Source organism: Dendropsophus ebraccatus, chromosome 14 (assembly GCF_027789765.1).
Source record: "Dendropsophus ebraccatus isolate aDenEbr1 chromosome 14, aDenEbr1.pat, whole genome shotgun sequence".
Classification (NCBI taxonomy): Eukaryota; Metazoa; Chordata; class Amphibia; order Anura; family Hylidae; genus Dendropsophus; species Dendropsophus ebraccatus.
In genome coordinates this window covers 53,740,957-53,760,364 of record NC_091467.1, presented here as the reverse complement: position 1 = coordinate 53,760,364, position 19,408 = coordinate 53,740,957, and the positions used below count along the sequence as shown (strand labels likewise).

General features: G+C 47.5%; 10 non-coding genes and 1 pseudogene across 10 annotated transcripts; all 11 read right to left on the bottom strand.

Moving 5' to 3' along the window:
- Positions 1-2,022: 2,022 nt before the first annotated feature.
- On the bottom strand, positions 2,023-2,213 carry LOC138773413 (U2 spliceosomal RNA). Its single transcript, XR_011360114.1, has one exon. It is a non-coding gene; the product is annotated as a U2 spliceosomal RNA (small nuclear RNA).
- Positions 2,214-3,148: 935 nt separating this feature from the next.
- Positions 3,149-3,339, bottom strand: LOC138773401 (U2 spliceosomal RNA). The gene has a single exon (XR_011360103.1). It is a non-coding gene; the product is annotated as a U2 spliceosomal RNA (small nuclear RNA).
- Positions 3,340-4,293: 954 nt separating this feature from the next.
- LOC138773545 (U2 spliceosomal RNA) lies at positions 4,294-4,478 on the bottom strand. The gene has a single exon (XR_011360179.1). It is a non-coding gene; the product is annotated as a U2 spliceosomal RNA (small nuclear RNA).
- A 1,602-nt stretch (positions 4,479-6,080) lies between these two features.
- Positions 6,081-6,271, bottom strand: LOC138773390 (U2 spliceosomal RNA). The gene has a single exon (XR_011360092.1). It is a non-coding gene; the product is annotated as a U2 spliceosomal RNA (small nuclear RNA).
- Positions 6,272-7,237: 966 nt separating this feature from the next.
- On the bottom strand, positions 7,238-7,428 carry LOC138773378 (U2 spliceosomal RNA). Its single transcript, XR_011360081.1, has one exon. It is a non-coding gene; the product is annotated as a U2 spliceosomal RNA (small nuclear RNA).
- A 958-nt stretch (positions 7,429-8,386) lies between these two features.
- Positions 8,387-8,577, bottom strand: LOC138773366 (U2 spliceosomal RNA). Its single transcript, XR_011360070.1, has one exon. It is a non-coding gene; the product is annotated as a U2 spliceosomal RNA (small nuclear RNA).
- Positions 8,578-9,543: 966 nt separating this feature from the next.
- On the bottom strand, positions 9,544-9,734 carry LOC138773354 (U2 spliceosomal RNA). Its single transcript, XR_011360059.1, has one exon. It is a non-coding gene; the product is annotated as a U2 spliceosomal RNA (small nuclear RNA).
- A 974-nt stretch (positions 9,735-10,708) lies between these two features.
- On the bottom strand, positions 10,709-10,899 carry LOC138773343 (U2 spliceosomal RNA). The gene has a single exon (XR_011360048.1). It is a non-coding gene; the product is annotated as a U2 spliceosomal RNA (small nuclear RNA).
- Positions 10,900-11,857: 958 nt separating this feature from the next.
- LOC138773585 (U2 spliceosomal RNA) lies at positions 11,858-12,066 on the bottom strand (annotated as a pseudogene).
- Positions 12,067-17,860: 5,794 nt separating this feature from the next.
- On the bottom strand, positions 17,861-18,051 carry LOC138773331 (U2 spliceosomal RNA). Its single transcript, XR_011360037.1, has one exon. It is a non-coding gene; the product is annotated as a U2 spliceosomal RNA (small nuclear RNA).
- Positions 18,052-19,013: 962 nt separating this feature from the next.
- On the bottom strand, positions 19,014-19,204 carry LOC138773319 (U2 spliceosomal RNA). Its single transcript, XR_011360026.1, has one exon. It is a non-coding gene; the product is annotated as a U2 spliceosomal RNA (small nuclear RNA).
- Between the last annotated feature and the right edge of the window lie 204 nt (positions 19,205-19,408).

The following is a 19,408-nucleotide window of genomic DNA, read 5'->3' as shown; positions in this document are numbered from 1 at the left end:
AGGACCCGGGCTGCCCTCCCGCCCTGGGACCACCTCCTTCGGGACAATCTCCTCCCTACTTACTTTCCCAGGTGCAGGCTCATCTTTTTCTTTTTCCCTATTTCTTTTCCTTTTCTTAGGACAAGAAACATATAAGTGGTCAACACTACCACATAAATGACATGCTTTAGGCTGTTTACATGTATCAGGCAAATGTCCCTCCTTTTGGCACTTCCCACACCAAAGAACTTCACAATTTTCTTTGACATGTCCATATTTCTTGCACTTTCTGCAAAAGTCCTCCATGCCTGCATAAAACAGGTCCCCGTTGATCCGACCAATCTTGAACCGACCCGGTGGGACACACAGACTCCCGTCTCCCAGGACTTTAAATTTCACGAGAAACTTCCACTTCATAGTCCATAGTCCATATTGATTTAGAACTTTCCCTTTTGGGGTAACATCTTCGCAAAATCTTGACAGAAAATCCGATATCTCCTCTTCTTCGATATACGGACTGTACATTCTCACAGTCACTATGCGTTCTCTCCTCGGGAAATGAGAAATAACGTCAATTCCATTAAGCAATACATTTTCCCTCACACATTCCAGCTTACCCATAAGAAAGCTGCAATCCTCCTCCGAGTTCAGCACTAGGTCGTAAACACCTCGTCTGGGAAACTCCAAAATAGCCAAGATCTGGTTCTTCTTAACTCCAAACAACTTGATAAGAAGTTCCTCCACGATAAAGGCCAGTCCCTTCTCTTTTTTCCCAGCATCGTGCAGGATAAACCGGACACCATTCCGTATACGGGCATAAGATGGCACTTCTCCGGTGGATGATCCATCCTGGTTTGTAGCCTCCATAGCTCTAGGTCCAAACCAACGACTCCTGAACAGGAAAAAGGACACGCAAGAACACCTCACCTGCTAACCGCAGATAGGTGAGATCGCTTCCCGTTGCCTGGGGACTAAGCCGCCTGCCAATAGCAGCATGGAGGTAAACCTCCAAGGCCGACAGGTCGGGTACCCCAGGCACCTTCTGACCAGATCTCCTGTAGAAACTACACTTGATCTTAGCCAAAAGGCCGAGAAGCGATGGCCACAACGGTTTCCCGAAAACTCCCCTTCTCGGACACCACGTCCTTCTTGTTAAGGCGAAGCCAGACATACATACATACCCTATTATGCGCTCCACCCTCTCAGATGGCGGACCGGACGTGCTTTCACACTGCATCTCCTATTGCCTAGCACTGCCTCTGTCTTCCTTTCTGCTCTCAAATCTGAATAGCTCCACCCCCCAATCACACTGCGTCTGCTTCCACCTGATGGATGGCAGACATACACGTCTCTGTCTCTGTCTCCGTCTCTGTCTGGCATACATGACATGCAGCTAGCTCTTTGGCTGGCTGTCTCTGTAGCTGGCTGGCTGTCTCTGTGGCTGGCTGCCTAGCTGGCTAGCTTATTATTAGTACCTACCTACCTACCTACCTACCTACCTATCTATCTATCTATCTATCTATCTATCTATCTATCTATCTATCTTATCTAATGTATCTAATCTATCTATCAAAGAACATGGAGGGTGAATTCTCCCAGCTGGAGCCGTAGGCAGGCAGCATCAGCAGGATACATCGGCCATCGGCCACCAGGAAATACAAAGGAAACGGTTTAATAAACGGCACCTACCTTTCCACCTACCTGCTCGGTCGCTTGACCGGCTGCAACTGAGCTGCTTGTTGTGCTGGCAGCTGTGTATAGCAGCAAAGCCTTGATGACATCACGTCCCGCGATGACATCACCAGCACTGGCCCGGCAGCCAAGTTGTAAACAAGTCTGGCAGTTGGTTGCCATGGCAACAGAGGCCAGCAAGTCTTGGACAAACAAACTTTTCGTAGCCACACTCGGGGGCTAATTTTTCGGGGTCGGTCCACCTGCGCACAACACACTCGAGGGAGGGATGTTTCTTGCAACACAGTAGTTTCAGGTGCAGCCGGCTTGTTTCCTTCTTCATTCTTTTGCTCTGTTTTTTGCAAACTCATTAGGGGGTGCACTGAACCTGGAGGCACTGCAATACCAGGTCAATGCCTGGAGAGGACAGAGCAAGCTCTTTTTCCATCTCCCTGTTCTAAAAATCCATTTAATATATGGTCCCCAGATAGGGGACGTATCAGATATTAAACTGATAAGAACAGATACTACACTTGATCTTAGCCAAAAGGCCGAGAAGCGATGGCCACAACGGTTTCCCGAAAACTCCCCTTCTCGGACACCACGTCCTTCTTGTTAAGGCGAAGCCAGACATACATACATACCCTATTATGCGCTCCACCCTCTCAGATGGCGGACCGGACGTGCTTTCACACTGCATCTCCTATTGCCTAGCACTGCCTCTGTCTTCCTTTCTGCTCTCAAATCTGAATAGCTCCACCCCCCAATCACACTGCGTCTGCTTCCACCTGATGGATGGCAGACATACACGTCTCTGTCTCTGTCTCCGTCTCTGTCTGGCATACATGACATGCAGCTAGCTCTTTGGCTGGCTGTCTCTGTAGCTGGCTGGCTGTCTCTGTGGCTGGCTGCCTAGCTGGCTAGCTTATTATTAGTACCTACCTACCTACCTACCTACCTATCTATCTATCTATCTATCTATCTATCTATCTATCTATCTTATCTAATGTATCTAATCTATCTATCAAAGAACATGGAGGGTGAATTCTCCCAGCTGGAGCCGTAGGCAGGCAGCATCAGCAGGATACATCGGCCATCGGCCACCAGGAAATACAAAGGAAACGGTTTAATAAACGGCACCTACCTTTCCACCTACCTGCTCGGTCGCTTGACCGGCTGCAACTGAGCTGCTTGTTGTGCTGGCAGCTGTGTATAGCAGCAAAGCCTTGATGACATCACGTCCCGCGATGACATCACCAGCACTGGCCCGGCAGCCAAGTTGTAAACAAGTCTGGCAGTTGGTTGCCATGGCAACAGAGGCCAGCAAGTCTTGGACAAACAAACTTTTCGTAGCCACACTCGGGGGCTAATTTTTCGGGGTCGGTCCACCTGCGCACAACACACTCGAGGGAGGGATGTTTCTTGCAACACAGTAGTTTCAGGTGCAGCCGGCTTGTTTCCTTCTTCATTCTTTTGCTCTGTTTTTTGCAAACTCATTAGGGGGTGCACTGAACCTGGAGGCACTGCAATACCAGGTCAATGCCTGGAGAGGACAGAGCAAGCTCTTTTTCCATCTCCCTGTTCTAAAAATCCATTTAATATATGGTCCCCAGATAGGGGACGTATCAGATATTAAACTGATAAGAACAGATACTACACTTGATCTTAGCCAAAAGGCCGAGAAGCGATGGCCACAACGGTTTCCCGAAAACTCCCCTTCTCGGACACCACGTCCTTCTTGTTAAGGCGAAGCCAGACATACATACATACCCTATTATGCGCTCCACCCTCTCAGATGGCGGACCGGACGTGCTTTCACACTGCATCTCCTATTGCCTAGCACTGCCTCTGTCTTCCTTTCTGCTCTCAAATCTGAATAGCTCCACCCCCCAATCACACTGCGTCTGCTTCCACCTGATGGATGGCAGACATACACGTCTCTGTCTCTGTCTCCGTCTCTGTCTGGCATACATGACATGCAGCTAGCTCTTTGGCTGGCTGTCTCTGTAGCTGGCTGGCTGTCTCTGTGGCTGGCTGCCTAGCTGGCTAGCTTATTATTAGTACCTACCTACCTACCTACCTACCTACCTACCTATCTATCTATCTATCTATCTATCTATCTAATCTATCCTATCTATCCTATCTATTCTATCTAATGTATCTAATCTATCTATCAAAGAACATGGAGGGTGAATTCTCCCAGCTGGAGCCGTAGGCAGGCAGCATCAGCAGGATACATCGGCCGGCCACCAGGAAATCAAATCCAAAGGAAACGGTTTAATAAACTGCACCTACCTTTCCACCTACCTGCTCGGTCGCTTGACCGGCTGCAACTGAGCTGCTTGTTGTGCTGGCAGCTGTGTATAGCAGCAAAGCCTTGATGACATCACGTCCCGCGATGACATCACCAGCACTGGCCCGGCAGCCAAGTTGTAAACAACTCTGCCAGTTGGTTGCCATGGCAACAGAGGCCAGCAAGTCTTGGACAAACAAACTTTTCGTAGCCACACTCGGGCTAATTTTTCGGGGTCGGTCCACCTGCGCACAACACACTCGAGGGATGTTTCTTGCAAAACAGTAGTTTCAGGTGCAGCCGGCTTGTTTCCTTCTTCATTCTTTTGCTCTGTTTTTTGCAAACTCATTAGGGGGTGCACTGAACCTGGAGGCACTGCAATACCAGGTCAATGCCTGGAGAGGACAGAGCAAGCTCTTTTTCCATCTCCCTGTTCTAAAAATCCATTTAATATATGGTCCCCAGATAGGGGACGTATCAGATATTAAACTGATAAGAACAGATTTTTTTTTTTTTTTTTTTTGATTGAAAATATCTTTATTACAATCAGTCGTCGTCAGGCATACATAAACTGTGACGCAGCACAGTTCAATAAATAAGACACTACATACTCAGCACCATGGTACAACATACAGCACAGGCTCCCTACGCTATACATCATACCACCCGCTACACTAACATTCCTGCATACCTTAACAATCCTAAAACAACAAACAATAAAGCAATACAGACAAGTGATGGGGTAAGGGGGGTGGGAGAGAGGGGGGTAGGGAGGGGAAATCACAGGCCCGAAGCTTTATTGAAAGACAACACAACACAAGGGGAGAGGGGGAAGGAGAGGGGTATCAATCCTCTTCTTCCTGGTCCGATCTGTCCATGATGGAATAGTCTCTGAGCAGGCTGTGGACCAGCCTGCGGCAGTCCAGAAAGGACATCCTCTCCTTCTTCAGAATGAGGCGGTTCCTGGCAAGCCATATAGCGTCCTTAAAACAGTTCATAAGGCGCCAGGCCTCCCGGGTTGCACATCGCCGAAATTCCCAGGGAACAGGCCGTACAGCACCGCGCAGTGCGTTAGCCTGTTCCTGGGCACACAGTCACTGAGTTCAAGTTCCAGGGCGTCCAACAGGCCCTGAGCAAACGGACACTTGATCTTAGCCAAAAGGCCGAGAAGCGATGGCCACAACGGTTTCCCGAAAACTCCCCTTCTCGGACACCACGTCCTTCTTGTTAAGGCGAAGCCAGACATACATACCCTATTATGCGCTCCACCCTCTCAGATGGCGGACCGGACGTGCTTTCACACTGCATCTCCTATTGCCTAGCACTGCCTCTGTCTTCCTTTCTGCTCTCAAATCTGAATAGCTCCACCCCCCAATCACACTGCGTCTGCTTCCACCTGATGGATGGCAGACATACACGTCTCTGTCTCTGTCTCCGTCTCTGTCTGGCATACATGACATGCAGCTAGCTCTTTGGCTGGCTGTCTCTGTAGCTGGCTGGCTGTCTCTGTGGCTGGCTGCCTAGCTGGCTAGCTTATTATTAGTACCTACCTACCTACCTACCTACCTACCTATCTATCTATCTATCTATCTATCTATCTATCTATCTATCTATCTAATCTATCCTATCTATCCTATCTATTCTATCTAATGTATCTAATCTATCTATCAAAGAACATGGAGGGTGAATTCTCCCAGCTGGAGCCGTAGGCAGGCAGCATCAGCAGGATACATCGGCCGGCCACCAGGAAATCAAATCCAAAGGAAACGGTTTAATAAACTGCACCTACCTTTCCACCTACCTGCTCGGTCGCTTGACCGGCTGCAACTGAGCTGCTTGTTGTGCTGGCAGCTGTGTATAGCAGCAAAGCCTTGATGACATCACGTCCCGCGATGACATCACCAGCACTGGCCCGGCAGCCAAGTTGTAAACAACTCTGCCAGTTGGTTGCCATGGCAACAGAGGCCAGCAAGTCTTGGACAAACAAACTTTTCGTAGCCACACTCGGGCTAATTTTTCGGGGTCGGTCCACCTGCGCACAACACACTCGAGGGATGTTTCTTGCAAAACAGTAGTTTCAGGTGCAGCCGGCTTGTTTCCTTCTTCATTCTTTTGCTCTGTTTTTTGCAAACTCATTAGGGGGTGCACTGAACCTGGAGGCACTGCAATACCAGGTCAATGCCTGGAGAGGACAGAGCAAGCTCTTTTTCCATCTCCCTGTTCTAAAAATCCATTTAATATATGGTCCCCAGATAGGGGACGTATCAGATATTAAACTGATAAGAACAGATACTACACTTGATCTTAGCCAAAAGGCCGAGAAGCGATGGCCACAACGGTTTCCCGAAAACTCCCCTTCTCGGACACCACGTCCTTCTTGTTAAGGCGAAGCCAGACATACATACCCTATTATGCGCTCCACCCTCTCAGATGGCGGACCGGACGTGCTTTCACACTGCATCTCCTATTGCCTAGCACTGCCTCTGTCTTCCTTTCTGCTCTCAAATCTGAATAGCTCCACCCCCCAATCACACTGCGTCTGCTTCCACCTGATGGATGGCAGACATACACGTCTCTGTCTCTGTCTCCGTCTCTGTCTGGCATACATGACATGCAGCTAGCTCTTTGGCTGGCTGTCTCTGTAGCTGGCTGGCTGTCTCTGTGGCTGGCTGCCTAGCTGGCTAGCTTATTATTAGTACCTACCTACCTACCTACCTACCTACCTATCTATCTATCTATCTATCTATCTATCTATCTATCTATCTATCTATCTAATCTATCCTATCTATCCTATCTATTCTATCTAATGTATCTAATCTATCTATCAAAGAACATGGAGGGTGAATTCTCCCAGCTGGAGCCGTAGGCAGGCAGCATCAGCAGGATACATCGGCCGGCCACCAGGAAATCAAATCCAAAGGAAACGGTTTAATAAACTGCACCTACCTTTCCACCTACCTGCTCGGTCGCTTGACCGGCTGCAACTGAGCTGCTTGTTGTGCTGGCAGCTGTGTATAGCAGCAAAGCCTTGATGACATCACGTCCCGCGATGACATCACCAGCACTGGCCCGGCAGCCAAGTTGTAAACAACTCTGCCAGTTGGTTGCCATGGCAACAGAGGCCAGCAAGTCTTGGACAAACAAACTTTTCGTAGCCACACTCGGGCTAATTTTTCGGGGTCGGTCCACCTGCGCACAACACACTCGAGGGATGTTTCTTGCAAAACAGTAGTTTCAGGTGCAGCCGGCTTGTTTCCTTCTTCATTCTTTTGCTCTGTTTTTTGCAAACTCATTAGGGGGTGCACTGAACCTGGAGGCACTGCAATACCAGGTCAATGCCTGGAGAGGACAGAGCAAGCTCTTTTTCCATCTCCCTGTTCTAAAAATCCATTTAATATATGGTCCCCAGATAGGGGACGTATCAGATATTAAACTGATAAGAACAGATACTACACTTGATCTTAGCCAAAAGGCCGAGAAGCGATGGCCACAACGGTTTCCCGAAAACTCCCCTTCTCGGACACCACGTCCTTCTTGTTAAGGCGAAGCCAGACATACATACCCTATTATGCGCTCCACCCTCTCAGATGGCGGACCGGACGTGCTTTCACACTGCATCTCCTATTGCCTAGCACTGCCTCTGTCTTCCTTTCTGCTCTCAAATCTGAATAGCTCCACCCCCCAATCACACTGCGTCTGCTTCCACCTGATGGATGGCAGACATACACGTCTCTGTCTCTGTCTCCGTCTCTGTCTGGCATACATGACATGCAGCTAGCTCTTTGGCTGGCTGTCTCTGTAGCTGGCTGGCTGTCTCTGTGGCTGGCTGCCTAGCTGGCTAGCTTATTATTAGTACCTACCTACCTACCTACCTATCTATCTATCTATCTATCTATCTATCTATCTATCTATCTATCTATCTAATCTATCCTATCTATCCTATCTATTCTATCTAATGTATCTAATCTATCTATCAAAGAACATGGAGGGTGAATTCTCCCAGCTGGAGCCGTAGGCAGGCAGCATCAGCAGGATACATCGGCCGGCCACCAGGAAATCAAATCCAAAGGAAACGGTTTAATAAACTGCACCTACCTTTCCACCTACCTGCTCGGTCGCTTGACCGGCTGCAACTGAGCTGCTTGTTGTGCTGGCAGCTGTGTATAGCAGCAAAGCCTTGATGACATCACGTCCCGCGATGACATCACCAGCACTGGCCCGGCAGCCAAGTTGTAAACAACTCTGCCAGTTGGTTGCCATGGCAACAGAGGCCAGCAAGTCTTGGACAAACAAACTTTTCGTAGCCACACTCGGGCTAATTTTTCGGGGTCGGTCCACCTGCGCACAACACACTCGAGGGATGTTTCTTGCAAAACAGTAGTTTCAGGTGCAGCCGGCTTGTTTCCTTCTTCATTCTTTTGCTCTGTTTTTTGCAAACTCATTAGGGGGTGCACTGAACCTGGAGGCACTGCAATACCAGGTCAATGCCTGGAGAGGACAGAGCAAGCTCTTTTTCCATCTCCCTGTTCTAAAAATCCATTTAATATATGGTCCCCAGATAGGGGACGTATCAGATATTAAACTGATAAGAACAGATACTACACTTGATCTTAGCCAAAAGGCCGAGAAGCGATGGCCACAACGGTTTCCCGAAAACTCCCCTTCTCGGACACCACGTCCTTCTTGTTAAGGCGAAGCCAGACATACATACCCTATTATGCGCTCCACCCTCTCAGATGGCGGACCGGACGTGCTTTCACACTGCATCTCCTATTGCCTAGCACTGCCTCTGTCTTCCTTTCTGCTCTCAAATCTGAATAGCTCCACCCCCCAATCACACTGCGTCTGCTTCCACCTGATGGATGGCAGACATACACGTCTCTGTCTCTGTCTCCGTCTCTGTCTGGCATACATGACATGCAGCTAGCTCTTTGGCTGGCTGTCTCTGTAGCTGGCTGGCTGTCTCTGTGGCTGGCTGCCTAGCTGGCTAGCTTATTATTAGTACCTACCTACCTACCTACCTACCTATCTATCTATCTATCTATCTATCTATCTATCTATCTATCTATCTATCTATCTAATCTATCCTATCTATCCTATCTATTCTATCTAATGTATCTAATCTATCTATCAAAGAACATGGAGGGTGAATTCTCCCAGCTGGAGCCGTAGGCAGGCAGCATCAGCAGGATACATCGGCCGGCCACCAGGAAATCAAATCCAAAGGAAACGGTTTAATAAACTGCACCTACCTTTCCACCTACCTGCTCGGTCGCTTGACCGGCTGCAACTGAGCTGCTTGTTGTGCTGGCAGCTGTGTATAGCAGCAAAGCCTTGATGACATCACGTCCCGCGATGACATCACCAGCACTGGCCCGGCAGCCAAGTTGTAAACAACTCTGCCAGTTGGTTGCCATGGCAACAGAGGCCAGCAAGTCTTGGACAAACAAACTTTTCGTAGCCACACTCGGGCTAATTTTTCGGGGTCGGTCCACCTGCGCACAACACACTCGAGGGATGTTTCTTGCAAAACAGTAGTTTCAGGTGCAGCCGGCTTGTTTCCTTCTTCATTCTTTTGCTCTGTTTTTTGCAAACTCATTAGGGGGTGCACTGAACCTGGAGGCACTGCAATACCAGGTCAATGCCTGGAGAGGACAGAGCAAGCTCTTTTTCCATCTCCCTGTTCTAAAAATCCATTTAATATATGGTCCCCAGATAGGGGACGTATCAGATATTAAACTGATAAGAACAGATACTACACTTGATCTTAGCCAAAAGGCCGAGAAGCGATGGCCACAACGGTTTCCCGAAAACTCCCCTTCTCGGACACCACGTCCTTCTTGTTAAGGCGAAGCCAGACATACATACCCTATTATGCGCTCCACCCTCTCAGATGGCGGACCGGACGTGCTTTCACACTGCATCTCCTATTGCCTAGCACTGCCTCTGTCTTCCTTTCTGCTCTCAAATCTGAATAGCTCCACCCCCCAATCACACTGCGTCTGCTTCCACCTGATGGATGGCAGACATACACGTCTCTGTCTCTGTCTCCGTCTCTGTCTGGCATACATGACATGCAGCTAGCTCTTTGGCTGGCTGTCTCTGTAGCTGGCTGGCTGTCTCTGTGGCTGGCTGCCTAGCTGGCTAGCTTATTATTAGTACCTACCTACCTACCTACCTACCTATCTATCTATCTATCTATCTATCTATCTATCTATCTATCTATCTATCTATCTATCTATCTAATCTATCCTATCTATCCTATCTATTCTATCTAATGTATCTAATCTATCTATCAAAGAACATGGAGGGTGAATTCTCCCAGCTGGAGCCGTAGGCAGGCAGCATCAGCAGGATACATCGGCCGGCCACCAGGAAATCAAATCCAAAGGAAACGGTTTAATAAACTGCACCTACCTTTCCACCTACCTGCTCGGTCGCTTGACCGGCTGCAACTGAGCTGCTTGTTGTGCTGGCAGCTGTGTATAGCAGCAAAGCCTTGATGACATCACGTCCCGCGATGACATCACCAGCACTGGCCCGGCAGCCAAGTTGTAAACAACTCTGCCAGTTGGTTGCCATGGCAACAGAGGCCAGCAAGTCTTGGACAAACAAACTTTTCGTAGCCACACTCGGGCTAATTTTTCGGGGTCGGTCCACCTGCGCACAACACACTCGAGGGATGTTTCTTGCAAAACAGTAGTTTCAGGTGCAGCCGGCTTGTTTCCTTCTTCATTCTTTTGCTCTGTTTTTTGCAAACTCATTAGGGGGTGCACTGAACCTGGAGGCACTGCAATACCAGGTCAATGCCTGGAGAGGACAGAGCAAGCTCTTTTTCCATCTCCCTGTTCTAAAAATCCATTTAATATATGGTCCCCAGATAGGGGACGTATCAGATATTAAACTGATAAGAACAGATACTACACTTGATCTTAGCCAAAAGGCCGAGAAGCGATGGCCACAACGGTTTCCCGAAAACTCCCCTTCTCGGACACCACGTCCTTCTTGTTAAGGCGAAGCCAGACATACATACCCTATTATGCGCTCCACCCTCTCAGATGGCGGACCGGACGTGCTTTCACACTGCATCTCCTATTGCCTAGCACTGCCTCTGTCTTCCTTTCTGCTCTCAAATCTGAATAGCTCCACCCCCCAATCACACTGCGTCTGCTTCCACCTGATGGATGGCAGACATACACGTCTCTGTCTCTGTCTCCGTCTCTGTCTGGCATACATGACATGCAGCTAGCTCTTTGGCTGGCTGTCTCTGTAGCTGGCTGGCTGTCTCTGTGGCTGGCTGCCTAGCTGGCTAGCTTATTATTAGTACCTACCTACCTACCTACCTACCTACCTATCTATCTATCTATCTATCTATCTATCTATCTATCTATCTAATCTATCCTATCTATCCTATCTATTCTATCTAATGTATCTAATCTATCTATCAAAGAACATGGAGGGTGAATTCTCCCAGCTGGAGCCGTAGGCAGGCAGCATCAGCAGGATACATCGGCCGGCCACCAGGAAATCAAATCCAAAGGAAACGGTTTAATAAACTGCACCTACCTTTCCACCTACCTGCTCGGTCGCTTGACCGGCTGCAACTGAGCTGCTTGTTGTGCTGGCAGCTGTGTATAGCAGCAAAGCCTTGATGACATCACGTCCCGCGATGACATCACCAGCACTGGCCCGGCAGCCAAGTTGTAAACAACTCTGCCAGTTGGTTGCCATGGCAACAGAGGCCAGCAAGTCTTGGACAAACAAACTTTTCGTAGCCACACTCGGGCTAATTTTTCGGGGTCGGTCCACCTGCGCACAACACACTCGAGGGATGTTTCTTGCAAAACAGTAGTTTCAGGTGCAGCCGGCTTGTTTCCTTCTTCATTCTTTTGCTCTGTTTTTTGCAAACTCATTAGGGGGTGCACTGAACCTGGAGGCACTGCAATACCAGGTCAATGCCTGGAGAGGACAGAGCAAGCTCTTTTTCCATCTCCCTGTTCTAAAAATCCATTTAATATATGGTCCCCAGATAGGGGACGTATCAGATATTAAACTGATAAGAACAGATTTTTTTTTTTTTTTTTTTTTTTTTTTTAAAACCATTCAGATTGGTTAAAACTGATATAAACAGAAAACTGCTCATACCATTCTCTTTAATCCAACCTTTTCATCATCATGGTCTTTTTTCCATAATTTTACATCAAAAAACTTATAATAAAGCCTCCACAAAACCCATAACCAAATCACTTATAATACACCAAAAACCTCCATTTTTTAAACTTCCACACACCTTCCGCGTCCAGGTCACCACCACGCTGTCTGTCCCACAAATATACCACATACAACCTTGACAATATTAATTTCACACATTCATTAACAGACACCAACCTTCTTCTAAACACCCACAAATTTCGCATATCCCATAGACTCTCCATCACACACGCCATAATCAGCCACATCACTCTCTCCTTAACCTTACCAGAAGCACCCATACCAAACATAGCCACTCTCCAGTCTATGAACGTCACCCCAGCCAACTCCTTACACAAACCCCCCACTCCTTTCCATACATCATAAGCATACTGACAGTCCCACATCATATGTCTCACAGTCTCACTAGCTCCACAACCATCCCTCGGACACACCTCATATCTAATCAAGTCACGCCTCTTCTGCACCTGTCTCACTGGCAAAATGTCATGCAGACTCATCCATACCACATCATGTTGTTTTGTTGACATTCCACTCACTCTCATTTTCTTCCAAACAGTCAAAGCCTCATCCGCCCTTAAACCACCAATATTACACACCAATTCTCTCGCTTCAATTCTCCTCATCACTTTCTTTTTGTCTCTAAACTCATCCACAGGCACATTTAGCAAATCCAATTCTATCACCAATTTCTCCACTTTCTTATACCACATCGGACACTTGAAAGCAACAGGCACTCTTGCATCCCTCTCCACCCATTTTAACCCATACAACATCCACCCAGCCATATACCGCACCATGCATCCAGCCTTATTCTCTTTCTCCAGCAACACTACCATAACTTTAATATAGCTAAGCCCCAAAAAAATCTGAAAATTTGGAAACCCTAGCCCGCCATTCTCACAAGACTTGTACACATCCTCTCTTTTCATCCTCTCCATCTTACTACCCCACAAAAACGTAAAACACAATTTCTCAGCCTTTTTCATATTTCGCACAGCAAACGGGAACACATTCGCACAAAATAACAAAATAGGCAAAATTACCGCTTTTACAATCAAAACTTTCCCAACCAAAGTTAACTGACGCATTCTCCAAAAATTCAACTTACGCTCAATTCGCATCCCACATTCATTCCAACTTTCATTCCCATTTAGATCGTCATTAAATTGTATCCCCAAAATCTTCACCGCGCCTCTTTCACTTTCAACACCGTCCATTCTCACACTCTTATCCCCAAAACACTTAAACACACACTTATCCCAATTGACTTTAAAAGCAGATGCACCACAAAAAACATCCAACCACAATTTAGCCCTATTCATACTTACCATGTTATCACTCACCACCACAATATCATCCATATAACCCAATACTTTTACATTCTTCCCTCCACTCCCCGGAATCAACAAACCTCTCATCACCTTATCCTTTCTAATAATACACATCAACGGCTCAATCACACTCACAAACAATATGGGGGACATAGGGCAACCTTGCCTAACCCCCGACCCCACCCTTATTTTATCACTCAACACCCCATTTATCAAAAACTCACTTGTCACATCCGCATATAAACACTTTACCACATCCACAAAATTCTTCGGAAATCCCATCCTCTCTAACACTTTAAACATAAATTCATGCGACACTCTATCGAAAGCTTTTTCAAAATCCACCATTAAAACCATACACTTCTGTTTCCTATCCATGCAGTCCCCAAACAAATCCCTCAACAAAAATAAATTATCAGTCATACTTCTACCAGGAATCGCACACACTTGATCCTCCTCTATCACCTGTCCAATCACCTCACGCATACGACCAGACACAATCTTACCAAACACCTTGTAATCCGTGTTTAGCAACGTAATCGGTCTCCAGTTCCCCAAACATTTCTTGTCTCCTTTCTTATAAATCAACACAACCACCCCTTCTTTCATCGACTCACTCATCCTACCATTCTCCCACATATACTGATATACTTTCATCATATCCTCACCCACAATATCCCATGCTTTCACATAAAATTCAACCGGAATCCCATCCTTCCCAGGGGTTTTATTTTTCCTTGCACTCATCACAGCACTTCTAACCTCCTCCAATGCAATATCCTCACATAACATCTCACCATCACTCTCCTTAATCTCACTCTCCAGACCATTTAACACTTCATCTACCAAATTCTCATCTATCCATTTACACTCATATAGTTCACTATAAAATGCTTCCACCTCTCTTATCACATCTTTACCATACACACTCACCCCTCCCTTATTTAGCACAACTTCCATATCATTTTTCTTACCACACACTTTCTTAAAGAAAAACCTTGTACACTTCTCATTTTTGTCCAACCACTCCACTTTTGATCTATAAATAATCTCTTTCCCTCTCTTCTCCATACTTTCTTTCAATTCAGTCCTTGCTTCCTCTAACAGATCATCCACATTAACTCCAATCATCCTTAACTTTTGCAACCAATTTATTTTCATATTCAGCTCTTTGTACCTATTTCTTAATATGGCAGCTTTTTTGTAGCCCCACTTTCTGAAGAATTTTTTAACCTCCCCCTTCATCCAATCCCACCACCCCAGTATACTCTCAAAATCTTTTTGTCTACTTTTCCACCTAACATAAGCATACTTAAAATCCACCATGATCCTCACATCCTCAAGCAGACTCACATTTAACTTCCACACACCTCTTCCATACAACCCTTCCACATCACATTCAATACAGACTCTCAAACACTCATGATCAGAAAACCCCACTACCTGTTGGGAAAAAGCAATACATTTTACATTTTTAGAAAAAAAACAATAATCTATGCGAGACTCCACCCCACCTCTATCAGCCTTATAGGTCGCAGGTGGTGACCTGCCCAAGCACTCCACAGCCGCATCCAATAAAGCAAAATCAGAAACCAGATTTTTTAACCTCCTCCCTGTCCCATCCACCTTAGATCCCTCTACCACACAGTTGAAATCCCCCGCCAAAATGGTGGGAGTTCTCCCAGGCAAAAACAAACACAATTTCTCAAATAATTTTGCCCTATCTTCCCTTTGTGTATAACTATATACATTAAAAACCCTCACCCGCACACCCCTATACAACACCACTGCCATTACACACCTCCCCACCTCCACCACAGTATAACTTTCTAAACTTATCTCTCTACTACCCAGCAATATCCCAACCCCATCGTTCTTGTTTTTGTCTGACCCTGACCACACATGCTGACCATGCGGCCAGTCCCGGTCAGACAATGGCTCCGAAATGCCACATTCCTGTAGGCAGTATATTTCTGCTCCCAGACTTTTTACAAAGTCCAGGACAGCCGCTCTCCTTGCTTTGGATCCAATCTGCCTAACATTCAAGGATACGACATTACATGCAACTTTGGAGCCCATATTTTAACCCGGCACGCGAGTGGGCTGTACACACCCCATCTCTCCTTCATCCGACACCGTCTGGACTTCGGTAGCCGCATGTGAAGGCCGAAGTCCCGGCTTCTTCTAAAAAAGCCACATCCGCAGGAATCGCCGAAATAGGGTACACAGCTTCTCGCCCAGGACTCGCACCACACTCACTGGCCGGAGATAGCGCAGTCCTGGGTCTTTTAGGGGCTACCTCCAACACCTCTTCCAAGGGTCTGGAGTTGGAAAAATCACCCTGGCCTCCATTGCCTTCTTGTTCCATGGAGCTCTCGCTCCATGAAACGGCGGGAGTCTCTGGCACAGAACCCTCCACCTCCCCTTCAACTTGCACACAAACACCATGAGGAAGCACCTCTTCCACCTGTGCCACCTCCATTGTGACTGTGTCTTCCACCACCGACGGCAATCCCAACAGGGTCACTTTAGGTACTCCCTGAGGGCGCCCACCACCAACCACCTCAGCAAAGGATTTTTTTTCCCGCATGGGGCAATCTTTGAAGATATGGCCGACCTTCCCACAGAGGTTACACGCAATGGGGTTGTCACAATCCCGGGCTGGATGCCCCGGCTGCCCACAGCGGCCACACCTTATCTCTTCCTTACAGTCTTCCGCAATATGCCCAAAGCCCTTACATTTACGGCAGAACCTGGGAGCTCCAGGAAAAAACAAATATCCACGGTCTCTCCCAATGGCAAAGTTAAGTGGAGGGTACTTCATACCACCTGGACTCTGCGGGTCCTCATGGAAAGTGACAAAGTACTTGTACTTTCCTGTCCATAACCCCTCACTATTCTTCACCTTGTGCGAAAAACTGACACAGGCACAATAGTTTTTCAAAAACACATCAATGTCATATCTGGGCACATGAGGGTTGTATAAGAAAACCACAAGCGGAATTGCCCCTCCGCTATACAAGATGGTGAAAGTCAATCCATCCAAATCAGGATTATCAAGATTTTCTTGCAAGTTACGGTACAAATTATGGCAGTGACCAATATTGGTTAGGACCAACACATACTTTCCCTTTTTAGGGTCTTGCAAACATAAAATATCATCTCGTTTTACCTTTAGTATTTCAGTCAGAATTTCGCACACCAGAACTTTCAGGGTAAAGCGGTCTTCCATCCCCTCCGACACATCTATACGAAATCCGTTTTTGACCCGGGGTTCCCCGGTCTCGGCATAGCGTAGCTTCACGCCCATGGTGATCGCCTTCTTAATCTTCAGCCGCCCCCAACGGGGGCTAAGCCTCCGACGCCCTCCAGCCAAGACCAAGCACAGCGGCAACTGCACTTGATCTTAGCCAAAAGGCCGAGAAGCGATGGCCACAACGGTTTCCCGAAAACTCCCCTTCTCGGACACCACGTCCTTCTTGTTAAGGCGAAGCCAGACATACATACCCTATTATGCGCTCCACCCTCTCAGATGGCGGACCGGACGTGCTTTCACACTGCATCTCCTATTGCCTAGCACTGCCTCTGTCTTCCTTTCTGCTCTCAAATCTGAATAGCTCCACCCCCCAATCACACTGCGTCTGCTTCCACCTGATGGATGGCAGACATACACGTCTCTGTCTCTGTCTCCGTCTCTGTCTGGCATACATGACATGCAGCTAGCTCTTTGGCTGGCTGTCTCTGTAGCTGGCTGGCTGTCTCTGTGGCTGGCTGCCTAGCTGGCTAGCTTATTATTAGTACCTACCTACCTACCTACCTACCTATCTATCTATCTATCTATCTATCTATCTAATCTATCCTATCTATCCTATCTATTCTATCTAATGTATCTAATCTATCTATCAAAGAACATGGAGGGTGAATTCTCCCAGCTGGAGCCGTAGGCAGGCAGCATCAGCAGGATACATCGGCCGGCCACCAGGAAATCAAATCCAAAGGAAACGGTTTAATAAACTGCACCTACCTTTCCACCTACCTGCTCGGTCGCTTGACCGGCTGCAACTGAGCTGCTTGTTGTGCTGGCAGCTGTGTATAGCAGCAAAGCCTTGATGACATCACGTCCCGCGATGACATCACCAGCACTGGCCCGGCAGCCAAGTTGTAAACAACTCTGCCAGTTGGTTGCCATGGCAACAGAGGCCAGCAAGTCTTGGACAAACAAACTTTTCGTAGCCACACTCGGGCTAATTTTTCGGGGTCGGTCCACCTGCGCACAACACACTCGAGGGATGTTTCTTGCAAAACAGTAGTTTCAGGTGCAGCCGGCTTGTTTCCTTCTTCATTCTTTTGCTCTGTTTTTTGCAAACTCATTAGGGGGTGCACTGAACCTGGAGGCACTGCAATACCAGGTCAATGCCTGGAGAGGACAGAGCAAGCTCTTTTTCCATCTCCCTGTTCTAAAAATCCATTTAATATATGGTCCCCAGATAGGGGACGTATCAGATATTAAACTGATAAGAACAGATACTACACTTGATCTTAGCCAAAAGGCCGAGAAGCGATGGCCACAACGGTTTCCCGAAAACTCCCCTTCTCGGACACCACGTCCTTCTTGTTAAGGCGAAGCCAGACATACATACCCTATTATGCGCTCCACCCTCTCAGATGGCGGACCGGACGTGCTTTCACACTGCATCTCCTATTGCCTAGCACTGCCTCTGTCTTCCTTTCTGCTCTCAAATCTGAATAGCTCCACCCCCCAATCACACTGCGTCTGCTTCCACCTGATGGATGGCAGACATACACGTCTCTGTCTCTGTCTCCGTCTCTGTCTGGCATACATGACATGCAGCTAGCTCTTTGGCTGGCTGTCTCTGTAGCTGGCTGGCTGTCTCTGTGGCTGGCTGCCTAGCTGGCTAGCTTATTATTAGTACCTACCTACCTACCTACCTACCTATCTATCTATCTATCTATCTATCTATCTATCTATCTATCTATCTATCTAATCTATCCTATCTATCCTATCTATTCTATCTAATGTATCTAATCTATCTATCAAAGAACATGGAGGGTGAATTCTCCCAGCTGGAGCCGTAGGCAGGCAGCATCAGCAGGATACATCGGCCGGCCACCAGGAAATCAAATCCAAAGGAAACGGTTTAATAAACTGCACCTACCTTTCCACCTACCTGCTCGGTCGCTTGACCGGCTGCAACTGAGCTGCTTGTTGTGCTGGCAGCTGTGTATAGCAGCAAAGCCTTGATGACATCACGTCCCGCGATGACATCACCAGCACTGGCCCGGCAGCCAAGTTGTAAACAACTCTGCCAGTTGGTTGCCATGGCAACAGAGGCCAGCAAGTCTTGGACAAACAAACTTTTCGTAGCCACACTCGGGCTAATTTTTCGGGGTCGGTCCACCTGCGCACAACACACTCGAGGGATGTTTCTTGCAAAACAGTAGTTTCAGGTGCAGCCGGCTTGTTTCCTTCTTCATTCTTTTGCTCTGTTTTTTGCAAACTCATTAGGGGGTGCACTGAACCTGGAGGCACTGCAATACCAGGTCAATGCCTGGAGAGGACAGAGCAAGCTCTTTTTCCATCTCCCTGTTCTAAAAATCCATTTAATATATGGTCCCCAGATAGGGGACGTATCAGATATTAAACTGATAAGAACAGATACTACACTTGATCTTAGCCAAAAGGCCGAGAAGCGATGGCCACAACGGTTTCCCGAAAACTCCCCTTCTCGGACACCACGTCCTTCTTGTTAAGGCGAAGCCAGACATACATACCCTATTATGCGCTCCACCCTCTCAGATGGCGGACCGGACGTGCTTTCACACTGCATCTCCTATTGCCTAGCACTGCCTCTGTCTTCCTTTCTGCTCTCAAATCTGAATAGCTCCACCCCCCAATCAC